The sequence below is a fragment of the Bacillus rossius genome, chromosome 1 (assembly GCF_032445375.1).
Source record: "Bacillus rossius redtenbacheri isolate Brsri chromosome 1, Brsri_v3, whole genome shotgun sequence".
In the NCBI taxonomy this organism is placed as follows: domain Eukaryota; kingdom Metazoa; phylum Arthropoda; class Insecta; order Phasmatodea; family Bacillidae; genus Bacillus; species Bacillus rossius.
The window spans coordinates 215070541-215083627 of NC_086330.1; the positions used below are offsets into that span (position 1 = coordinate 215070541).

Genomic DNA, 13087 nt, shown 5'->3' on the forward strand with positions numbered 1-13087 from the left:
AGAACAGTTCCTCACTGGCTGAAGTATGATCGCGGTAATTCATGTTCCGGGACGACCGCTGTACATTGTACATAATCGCAAATGCCTCTGCCTATAGTCGCTGGAATACCAATTAACATATACAAATTTTGTTTGACGACACAGCCCATACAACAGGAGTTAATTATTTTACTACATTAAAAATTAAATATTATGTAGGTCTACCCCGCAAATAAATTGATTAGGATGGCATAGAGTAACAGACCGAATCACAGCTACTTATTTTCCAAGTGAAAAAGGCATTTGTGTGATCTAACCAACCTAACAGCCAATCACGACACATCTTACACAAACCAGTCATTAAAAATACACGTGACTCTACAGGCTATATCCCAGAGTTCATTTCTAATTACACAAAACACTGTTATAGTTTTTTGTAATTCTCTCCTATAAATGGATAAACTAATGAGTGACTTCCGTGAGACACATTCTCATGCAAAAAAAAAAAGAACCAACCTGCCTCTATCACTATGTATTGCTATTACTCGAGCCACTGAAAACTTGCACAGACATTTTAGAATAAATTTGTATACCAAAGAGCAAATAAAAATGCAAAAAAATTTAAAAACTCATTATTTTCTTAAATAAGGGAACAATTACTTAAAGAGTATTTACACAAAAATAAATATCAATAATTTCAGGGCCCCTCAAAGATTCTTTTGAACTAAAACACTTACAACATATGGTTTTAAAAACTTGAACTTGAAAACTGGTAGTTTCCAACCAGCAGATAGTGCGTTTTACAATTCATAACTTAAAATAGTCTTAATAATTTATGTGGGCAGAAGCTTTGCGATTTTACTCCTTAAAGTTCAGATTAGCTGGAGTGTGAAAATATATTTTATATCTCTAAATATGCATATCTTAATGTTTTGAAAACTAATTGCTTTTCCTTTTAACGGTACTTTTCAATTACCTATAGATAATTTGAGTTTATTGCACTTTGTTCAGCCAAAGATAAAAATGTTGTGATTTGTAGGACCGAATAAATAAAAAAAAACTTTTTCACTACAACATTTAATTTGCGCACTCATGCGAACGACAATAATAGAACATACCAGACAAAATACTTGTAGAGCACACAAATAGGAATACCAAAGCTAACATTAAACAAAAAAATAACAAAATTAATTCTGTTCTTATTCGTAAAACTCCCACTAGAACATACTTCGAGCTTGAAATACACAGTTGCCTGAGTCCCAGTTCCTTAACACAAAAACTGTGCTTTGTGATTGGCAAGCTCTTGGTTAGCACGTCTGCTATCTTATTGGCTGAACTTTGATAAAACACCTTAAACACTTTTTCATCAGTAATTTGACCTATAAAGTGGTGTATTGTGTCAATATGTTTATTTGTTACCCGATACCCACTTGTCGCTGTCAAATCGATAGCACTTTTACTGTAACATTTTATGTTCAAAGTTGTATGACAAAAATCCTTGTCTAGCTCACTTACCAGTCTCTGAGCCATAGTGCTTCTCAACGTACAGCGTAAAGTGCCATGTACTCTGACTCAGCTCTTGATAGTACTATAGTTCTCTCTTTCTTACTGCTCCTTCCTGCATGGTGAAACATAACCCGTCATCGAACACCGATCATCAACATAATTAGCTCAGACTGCATCACAGTGTCCCATTATATTACCAGATACCCCCTTTGGTGAATTAAAGTTTCATGTCTGCAGTGCCCTTCAAGTACCGCATGATTCTTTTCATAGCCACACAGTGAGCCTTTCCTGCATTGCTACTGAACTTACTGACAGAACTTAGTGCAAATCCTATGTCTGACCTGATTCCCTGATATGTGTTCATTAGACTTCCTATAATCTCTTGGTAAGGTATCTTGTTGGGTTCATCATAATTTTCTTGTGATTGTAATGCCATGCTCTTCGATAACTTTTGGTTGACATCGCTCGGAATAATGGCTGTGTTCCATTATTACACGTTGAACTTGGTCAGGACCTCACAATGTGTCCCTCCTGATCAATCCAGATTTTGCCTCGATCCCTTGTAACTCTCATTCCAAGAATATACTTGATCTCTCCCAAGCCCTTCATCTTAACCCTTTCCTGCCTAGAAATGTAAAAAAATTGAATTTTGTAATTTTTATTTCATTTTTTTAAAGCAATATTTAATGCAGTTTTAATGGAATCCTTCTTTTGACTGTTGTTTCAAGTAATGAGAGTAGATAATCAGCATAACACTCCTACAATGACAAAATTTTCATTTTTTATCCTGGAGTATACAAGTTGGTCCGAATGTGAACAAGATAGGCTGATTTCTTCTAGGGCTCGATTTAACTTCTGGTTACATGCTCTACTTCCTTGCTTGAGGCCATATATTGCCTTTGAAAGTTAACAAACCTTATTTTCATTTCCTGTTAATTCGAAGCCATTTGTTTCAGTCACGATGTAGAAAAGCCATTACTACATCCTTGTGATCAATATCTAAATCATACTTTGCAGCCAATGCTTATTGGCCCATGTCGTACTACAGGGCAAATGTCTCTTCATTGTCAAGTCCCCTTTTTTGGCACAACCGTTTGCGACTAACCTATTCTTGAAGCATTCATTTCTTCCTTTTGATTTTCTCTTAGTCTTGAACACCCATTTGCACTAAATAGGCTATCTATCGGCCGGCAAACTTTTTATCTCCCATTCATTATTCTGTCTTAGCGAATCAAGCTCCTCTTGCATGACAAGTATCAAATGTTGGCTTGCTTAACATTGCAGTGCTTCCTTCAGGGTTTGAGGATCATAAGAGTCAGCCTCAGCGTTGTATGTCAAAGAATGCTGGAGCTGGTGGTCTCGTATTTCCTTTTCCTTTGTGTAGTTAGTGTCCATGATGGCTAGATCATAATTAGTCTCTCTTTTTCTGCATGCAAGTTCTTTACTTCACAATATCCCACTTGAGTCAAACCTTCTTGAGAATCAAAAATTTGAATTTGGCCAAGCTGTGTATATCATGTAGGTACCTAACTGTAGTCATCATCTGTTGAAACTTGTGTGAGAACATCCTCCATCAATTGTAAAGTTGTGGTTCATGTACGGTTTTCACACTCATTTCTCTCAGATCTATTATAAAATATTCCATCTTCAATGAATACTACATCTGACTCTTAAAAATTGCTTTCATCAGTGACTGATAAAATCCAACCAATCATCATAGTCAGCACCATAGTCTTTTCCTTGATTAACCGATATCCTTTGTAATTTTCACATTTTCCGACCAAAATACATTCTATGTTTTTTTTCGCAAAACCATCTACGGTTTTGCTTTGGTATGTGTGCAAAAGCCTTACATGCAAAAAATCGCAGATGTCTCAAGTCTGGTTTTCGACCACTCCAGGCTTCCTTTCGTGTTTGTCCATTCAGTACCCTGGATGGTGAGCGAATGTGTAACTAAGCTGCCGTATTTCAGCTCAAAATGTGTAATCAAGACCTGCCTCATTGAGAAGGCAGCATGTCTTCTCCAAAATGGTGGGATTTAGTCCCTTAGCTACTCCATTCTGCTCAGGTGTGGAGGGGCAAGTGGTCTGGTGCTGAATTCCTATATCCTTTAAGGTCGCCAACAAGTGTGAATTCATGTTTTCACCCCCCTTGTCGGCATGCAATGTATTGTCATGCTGCTTGTTTGTCTGTCAACAAACGACCGAAAAACCATAAAATGTTTTGTTTGCCTCATTCTTAGATTTTAATAAGTAGACAAATTCCTAGAGAATTCATTGATGAGCGTGAAGAAGTAGCATGAACCTCCAATCGAATGTTCCTCCTTTGGGCCACAAATATCCGAGTGCACTAATTGAAGTTGTTCGTGTGCCCTAGATCCCAAATGATTAAATGGGGGGGCTGAAAAGTATCCAATCGGAATGGTTACCATTCCGGAAAATATACATCCTCATGTGCCCAGAGAAATCCGGAATGGTTACCATTCAGGATTTACTGGCAAACATCGTATAACTGAAAATCCTGAAAAGTATCCACTGTATGAATGGTTACCATTCCGGCTTTTATTGCAAATGTGCTGCTAGAAAAAATCCGGAAAAGTTTCCGCAGCTGAATGGTTACCATTCCGGATTGGATAGTTTTCCGTGTTCGTTCTGCGATGTACGGAAAAGTATCCGCTGCCGGAATGGTAACCATTCCAGTCTTGTGCGCGCAAATATAAAAGTAGCTCCTAAAATCCTGAAAGGTTACCATTCCGGTTTTCCTTGCCGATGCACTTAATTTAAAAATACTGAAAAGTGCCCGCAGTGTGAATGGTTACCATTCCGGGTTTAACTGGCAATGCACTTACTTTAAAAATTCCGGAAAAGTGCCCGCAGCCTGAATGGTTACCATTCCGGTTTTCGCCGCTGGTGCACATCTCTTTAATAATCCGGAAAACTATCCATTCGGAAAAGTATCCGCTGAAGGCGTGCAGTTGACTCATTAACCCGTCGCTAGATGGCAGCTGAAGATGACGTCCTCGCAAATAGTGTTAACTGTACACGAGAGATGGCGTGCGCAAATCAGTTTCATATGAATTTAAAACAATTATAATTTATTTGCTTTTAGAAATCTAGGCCTATATTCCTTCGCCTCAACACGCAAGGCTCTGAACTTACAGTGTTTGAGATGTGTTACGCTTGCCTAATATGTGACTGTCAGCAGCAACCAAATAATATATTTATTTTAGACTAGCTAATAACCCGCGACTTCGTTCGCGCATTTTCTGGAGTATTGATAAAATCATACCTTTAAAAAGCCTACATCCAGCATTCTTTGCTGTAGAAAAATAAATTTTTATGAAAAAAATAACTTTTTCATTTTTTACATGCTTAAAAGACGAAATCAGAAATTTAATAAAAAATTGTTATTCAATGTGCTTGTTTTCATTCTTATGTTTATTCATGGATCCAGAAGATTATGAATTATGCCTATTTTGGAAAAAAAAACCCTTAGGCCTAACGTTCTTTAGGGGTGGAATTTCAAAATAAACTGAAAAAATTTTTAATTTGTATTTTTATCATAAATCGAAATTTTATTTTAGTAGTTTCAGATACATTTTTTAAATAAAACATAAACTAAAAAAAAATAAATATTTTTGTTGTTAGTTTTGTATTTTATTTCAGCTACAAACAAATATCATAATGTTTAATTACATTAGGAGATGTTATCTATATTAATATTTAAAACAAACAATCCTTATTCAACCTTAGAGATAAAGTTTCACAAACGATTGATGTTTGATATAAGAGTTTGTTTGTTTTTTATTGACAACAAGAATTATTCTCTATGCTTAATTAAAAGTTTAAAAATAAAATAATATTCTTATAAATAATCTTGCTCCTATTTGCCCGTTAGTGTTTGAATTTCCAAAACACATTATTTGTGCGTGGAAGTTTTCGTATGTTTATTATTAATAGCCAAAAACATGTATTAAGATATAAAAATTTCGGAAAAAATTATTATAATTTTTTTTAATGTAATCTTCCATTTTACATTCTTTAGTGTTAAAACTGCACGAAATTAAAACAAAGATGGCGTTAAAAAAATTTGTATGTTAATTTTTGTACCAAAAATCATTAATTACACATGATTAAGTTCGCAGAAATAATTATACTACTTAAAGCATTCATTCCCACTTTTTTACCCCTGAGAGGTTAAATTTCTCGAAATGCAATTGTTTTTGGAAGTTTTAGTATGGTCATTATTCGTACTCCAAAACTTTTATTCGACTTATATGAATTCTGAAATAATAAAACTTTTAAACATACACGCCCCTCATTCACCCTAAGGGGTGAATTAGGCTAAATATAAATAACAGTTGTAAGATTTCCAATTGTTAATACTGGTAACCAAATTAAATTTCTAGATATATACTAAGCCGTTATTTACAATTTAGAGGTTCAATTTTGCATTATATATATAAATTTGTATGTTTATATGTTTACTAAGATTAACAAAATCATTCAAAACTTTTATTTTATTCCGGAGATACAACAGGTTTTTAAATACATATTTTCCTTTTCACGACTTAGGGGTTGAAATATGCAAAAAAAAACATACTGTAGTTTGTTTTTGTATGTTTGTTAATGTTACCTAAAATCATTTGAAATACTTAGTTTAAAAAATCTTGTTAGTTTCACGTGCGTGTATATTATTACCGAAAATCATCCAAAAATCTTAATTCAATTCGTTTTAAAATCATTTGTTTTCAAAAACTACATACCCATTTTTACCCCTAAGGGGTTAAATAATGCTAATATAAAAATTGAGCATGTAAGGTTTTGTTAAGTTTTTTAATTGGTACCAAAATTCATTTATTACGCTTAATTCACTTCTAAATAATAATCACTATTTAAAAAATATTTAAAAAAAGAAATTAAAAAAAGGGAACAAATGTTTATATAACTTATAATATGTGTAATATTTTCACCCAAAATTATACAAAAAGCATAATTTAATTCGAAGATTGAATCATATGTCTTTAAATTATACTTAACCTTTTATCACTTCTTAGGGGTTGAATTTCGCAAAACATAAAAATTGTTGTTCATTTCCATATGTTTATTATTGTAACTCAAATTGAATCATTGCATTTTATAAAAATTTAAGACATTATATTAATAATAAGAACTTACTTACCCTTTTCTCACCCCTTAGAGGCTGAAACTTGCAAAAAAATTTATGTTGTTAATTTTATTTCCACATCACTCTTATCCAAAATAATTCAACACAAAAATTAAAATGGATGTTATTCGTATCCATATGTTTATTATTGGTACCAAAATTCTTTCATTGCACTACATAAAATTCAGAGATATAATAAGTAAGTTTTAGAAAATACTTACCACTTTCTCACCCCTTAGGAATCTAAATTCAGCAAAGATAAAATTTGTTGTTGTTAGTTTTAATGTATACTTCGTTGTTTCCATAAATAATTCAAAACACTTCATTTAATTCGGAGATAGAATTATTTGTTTTTAAAATGTACTTCCACCCTTTTCACCTCTTAGGGGTTCAACTTCAAAAAATAAATTTTTTTGTTGTTCGTTTCCATATGTAAATTATTGGTACCAAAATTTATTCATTGCACATAATAAAAATCAGAGATATAATTATTATTATTTAGAACATACCTACCCCTTTATTACCCCTTAGGGGACGAAATACCCAAAAATAAAAATTGTTGCCGTTAGCTTAAATATGTACATTATTGTTGCCCGAAATCATTCAAAATGCTTATTTTAATTGGGAGATATAATTATTTGTTTTTAAAACATACTTAGTCTCTTATCGACCCTAAGGGGTTGAACCTAGGAAAAAAATAAAAATTGATTTTGTTCGTTTCCATATGTCGTTGAGCTTAATAAAATTCAGAGATATAACTATTATTATTTTGAACATAATTACCCCTTTCCCACCCCTTAGGGGATCAAATTGGCGAAAATTAAAAATTTTTGCTTTTAGGTTTAATATGTACATTATTGTTGCCCGAAATCGTTCAAAACGCTTAATTTAATTCGGAGATATAATTATTTCTTTTTAAAAATACTTACCCCCTATCGGCTCTTAGGGGTTGAACTTAGAAATAAATAAATAAAAAATTATGTTGTTCGTTTCATATGCTTATTATTTTTTACCCATGTTCATTCATTGAGATTAATAAAATTCAGATATATAATTATTAATATTTAGAACATACTTACCCTTTTCTTACCCCTTTGGAAATGAAATTTGGAAAAAATAAGAAAATTTGTATTTTGTTTAATTGTGTACATCATTGTCACCCAAAATAATTCAAAACAATTTAATTCGGAGATATAATTATTTGTATTACAAACATACTTACCCCCTTTTCACCCCTTAGAGGGTGTACTTCGAAAAAAAAATATATAAATCTTTGTTGTTCTTTTCCATGTGTTTATTATTAGTGGCCAAATTTATTCATTGCGCTTAATAAAAATTAGAGATTTAAATATTATTTTTTAGAACCCCTTAGGGGATGAAATTCCCAAAAATTAAAAATAGATGTGGTTAGCTGTAATATGAATATTATTGTTACACCCAAAATCATTCGAAACACTTAATTTAATTCGTAGATTAAATTATTTGTTTTTAACACATACTTACCTCCTTTTCACCCCATTAGGGGTTGAACTTCGAAAAATATAAAAATTTTGGTTGACATTCTTGATATGTTTATTATTTTTACTTAATATATTTTCCTATGCTTGATTAGTTTGGCAGAATAAATTAATTATCTTAAAACCATATTTACCCCTTTTTACCCCTTAAGTGATAGATGGTTTATTTAGACATAGCCTAGTTGCTAATTTAGCGAAAGAGCTTTCCAATAAAAAAAGTTTCATCGAAATCCGTTCAGTAGTTTTCCATTGATGCTCAAACATATACAAACAGACAACAAATTTTTAAAGTATGATTTTGAGTTCTCCATAGTGTAAATAGCCACTTGCAATAGCTTTTTCAACTTTTCAACGAATGTACAGATTTTTTGCCTTGAACCATTTTATAGTAGTATACATATATTTCAAGAAATACTATCTATTGTAGCCATACCCATGGTGCGAATTACTATAAATTTTTATATTACAGTTAATCCTTTCATGATCCATAGACCTGAAATCCACCGTCAACTTAAAAGTTTATATATATATATATATATATATATATATATATTTCACATTTTTTGAACACGATAACTTCCGCAATTTTTTGCCAATAACTTCTAAACTGATACATAATACGTGGAAAGTATCAGTCGAGTTCGTTATTGGGCAATATCTAACCAAAGGGGTAGAAATGTGGAAGGTTTTGTCGAAAAACAGAAATACGCTATAACTCCCATAAAATGAGAAATATCACATCCGTTTGAATGTATTTAAATCTGTACAAGTAATGTAATAAGTATTGGTCTTAGCTATTATTTTATACGACAAACCATAGCTGTATGGGGTAAAAAAAACAGGAATTTTATGACAAAAATCTATTTCATATTGTAATATTGAAAATTTTGTGTTATTTTTATAAATTTTCTCTAAAACTCTCGTATAGAACCTTTTTTTGATTTTACGAACTACTTATGAAAGAGGTTAAAAAAATAGGGGCGAATTATTAAAAAAAAGTATATATCTCCTTTAGTAGGAAAACAATAAAATCCGTTTGGAATTTTTGTAAAATTTATAATTTGTATATAAAACTTTTGTCTAACACAATTGTTGATGAGACGAGCCAATATTGCAAGTGGTTGAAAAAACAAGGGTTGGATGACGAAAAAAATGCATACCTCCCACTGTAGGCAAAACTTGGGATCCATATGAATTTTGTATTATTATTATAATTTTTATACAAAACTTTTGACTTAAACCTTTTTTGAGTATAATGTTTATGAAAGGGGTTAAAAATTAAGTGTGAATTATAAAAAGATTGATAACTCCCTTAGTAGAAACGCTGCCAAATCCGTTCAAATGTCGATATTTTGCCGTTTAAATCGCTTTGAGTGGTGACACACTTATCGCAATTCGTAGGATTTTTCGCAATTGGGCAAGATGAAAGGGTCTTACCGCAATTGTAAGCGAAATAAAAAAGCTTTGTCTTTCTGCAAGTATATATATATATATATTTATATATATATATATATATAATAAAACAACCCAAATGCACACGAAACTGAACTACAGGACATTCATCACAGTAAGGCCCGCTCTACAATAAAACGGTAACGGAACAGACGTAAACGAAATTAGAAACGTATGATTGTTCCTTTCCGTCCGTATTTTTCTCTTTCTAAATCTATTGCACGGACCCGTAAGGAGACTTGCTCAGTAAGGAGCAAGCGTGGCTTCACATAAAACTAACAGTATCAAATTAACAACTTTTTAAATCGTTGTAACGGTGGTCTACCTGGTAACATAGTAAGAAGATGTGTCTATATAGGACTTCCGAAATAATGGAAGAAACAACTCTCCTCGACTCTCGTTCGAAACTTTCATTTTTAAAGTCTTTCTCCACCTAGTCATAAGTTAGCTAGTCTATATTTTAACATGAAAATCAGCAGTTCGTTAAAATTTGTCAGGACGAAAAACAGGTGTACAATTCAAACACAACACTTGTTTACATTTTGCTTCTGTAAAATAAAATAAAAACTATAACAAAAATAAAGCAAAACAAATATCTTTAGTAGAAGGAAAACGCAGACATAACGTGCTCCTATTGGTCGAACGGAGCAACATGAACGGAATAACTCAGCATTGCCAAGTGGTCCGTATGGGTCCTTATCCGTCTGCATGTTATTGTATAAAAGCTCTGATCCTTGAGTTCCGTCTTAGTTTCTTGATCCGTCTTCGTTTCCGTGATCCGTCTCCGTTTCTGTGATCCGTTTCCTTTTCCGTGATATGTTTCCTTTTCCGTGCCATTGTAAAATGGGTCTAAGTACTTTTTTTAACGGCTGTGTAGACAAGAGCTCTAAGCAAACATCCATTATTTTTATAGGAACATAGTATAGTTAATTATGGTAAACTTTGCCGCTTTGTCCCCCATTGTCACAGCGGCAAATTTTGAGAAATCATGCTAAAGCGAAAGCACTGAGCGCGTTTATAGCATACTGTTCGGCGCGCGGGGCTTTCGTTTCTGTGTGAGGACGAGCCAAAGAGAGACTCGCGGGAACCAGCTTGGAGCGTGAAGAAGCGCCAAAGAAGAGACAGAGAGAATTCCGCTACCTGCATCGGCGCCGTCGCGATAGACGAGAGATACCGAGGCAGTCTTGGCAGTCTTGCAACCCTCGTAAATGGTTTTCATCTGACTCGCTAAAGATTCCAGTTTTGCTCTACGATTCTTTAGCATCATGTCACAGGTCTAGCGGAAGTCAGGCAAGGCAAGGTTGTATTAACTGCACACAGAAATAAATATGGGCATCTGAAGGGTTTCCTAATAGCAAAAAAAATTTATTACGAAATAATTTAACATACTTAACTATAAAACTTAATAGATTGTAGCGAGCTAGGAAAAAGCATACATTTCATTTTCTTTCGAAGTATTAAAATAATAGTTGTACTTTGTACTAGAACATTACAATATAAATGACAATTTTTTAGTAACACAGAAATTCGTGCATTTATCGTCGGTGATCTAATTAACAGACAAGCTATATATGAACTACATGGGCGTATGGTTAGAACAAAGTTGGTAAAATCATTCGTAATTACGCAATGTATAAGTTAATGTTGCAAAAGCTTGTGTTGTAGGTGAGTTTTGAATGTGTTGTTTTGGAATCATATTTTTGCATTAGGGCACTTTGAGTACCAAATATTCAAATTCTTTCAATTTAGGACGCCATTTATTTTCAACAGGATACAATTTCATATGCATTTACACATTAATTTAAAAATCCGAACAATTTATAAATATTAATTAAATTGTTAATTTGGGTGGTGGATTGCGGGATATAAATATAAATAATTAGTAGGCATAGCGGAATAACCTGTGATATTGCCGACGTCTTTTGAATAACGAATGTATGACAAGTAATTACAGAAATAATTGTGTTTGGGTGACTGTTTCCCTAAACGAATGAAAGCTAACCTATGTTAATATTACGAGTTTTCTTGCTTTTAGGACGGCGAATGAAAAGTTAGAGGATACCAACCAACACTAATGTGCCAATAGCTGACCATGAACACTTGATAGGATATTCTTGCTTAACATAGCTTGACATCTTGTATAAACAAATATAGGCCCACAAGCATACCACTTTTCCCTCAAATAAATTATTGTTACGAGTGGGAGTAAAAGGTTCGTGAAGGATAGCCCAACAATTAAGTTTTTATACAGTTTTATTTTCTCTAATATTTACATAATCACTTATCAAACAACTATTCTATATTCTCTATTAAAAGTTTCTGTATGTCCGCTATTCTCCAATTAATGTTCCTCCAGTCCCAGTTCGCTTTACTCACTCACACTCACAATGTCTTCGCCACAATGGCTCGCTCGCAGTCTAGTCGCGTCGCGCAGCTCTCCCTGTTCGCTGATATCGCCTCCTCGTCGCACTCGGAACTCCAACTCAAAGGACTCGCCTCTATCGCCAGAACTCTCCATTCACCGGTATCGCCTGCACTGCCGCGGAGGGGCCGAGGCGTCCTTATATAGCACCGGGCCACCCTTCGAGAAGCCACGGGAGCCGAGGTGACGGGACGCGTCACCCTAGGGCCGACCCGACACCCGAAACGTCCAGAAGTAGGAAGCTCGTTCTCTCAAACACTCGCGGCAGCTTCGTGGAATTTCCAAGGCCACTCGGGGACGGGTAACAATGACCGCAGCTAGAGCGGAGCGCGGGGAGCGGTGGGGGAGGGGGAGCCGAACAAGCAGGCCCGCTAATGCCTGGTATGCGTGACGTCAGCGGACGGCGCGACACCGCTTGGCCTGGCCGGCGGGTCCTTCCACGAGCCAAGTGTATCGCGCGGGCGTAACATTATGTTTATGCTGCAGTGTTACACACTAATATTAGATATGATATTGCTACCATTATTAACTACAATATGTGTCAAATGTCCCTCACAAAAAACATGATACGTACAAATTTCGTTAAAATATTTTACTAGATTTTCTTGAATTAGAATTTAGAAATTATGTAATCAATTACCAAAATGTTGGTTGCAGCAGATGATTTCGTCAATTTACTAGACAATTGCATAAAAAAAGCTAGTTCGCTTTCGCTTACAGTTGGTATATGTAAGACATTAAAAAAAGGTTAAAACCATGGATTATAATCGGTTTGGTGTAACCTATTTGAACAAAAGACAAAATTAAGCCAAAATTAAATAACAACCATTTTATATGCAGCTAAGACATAAATACGCATTTCAACTACAGAAACAGGATTAGGTCTGTTACACGAATAACTAAAAACATTTACGATAAAACTGAAATTGCTGAGCACAAAATTAGTAGAAATATTAGGGAATATTAAAAGGAGATCACTGGCTTAAAAAATGAAAAAGTTGATATTAAAACTGTATCAAACGATTACTAAATAATATATTTCAAT

The 13087-nt window shown here is 33.8% G+C and overlaps 1 protein-coding gene across 1 annotated transcript in view; it reads left to right on the plus strand.

Annotated features, from left to right (window-relative positions):
• LOC134527278 (uncharacterized) overlaps positions 1–13087 on the plus strand; it is a 466201-nt gene that overhangs the window by 392652 nt on the left and 60462 nt on the right. The gene's annotated exons all lie outside the window — the stretch shown is intronic.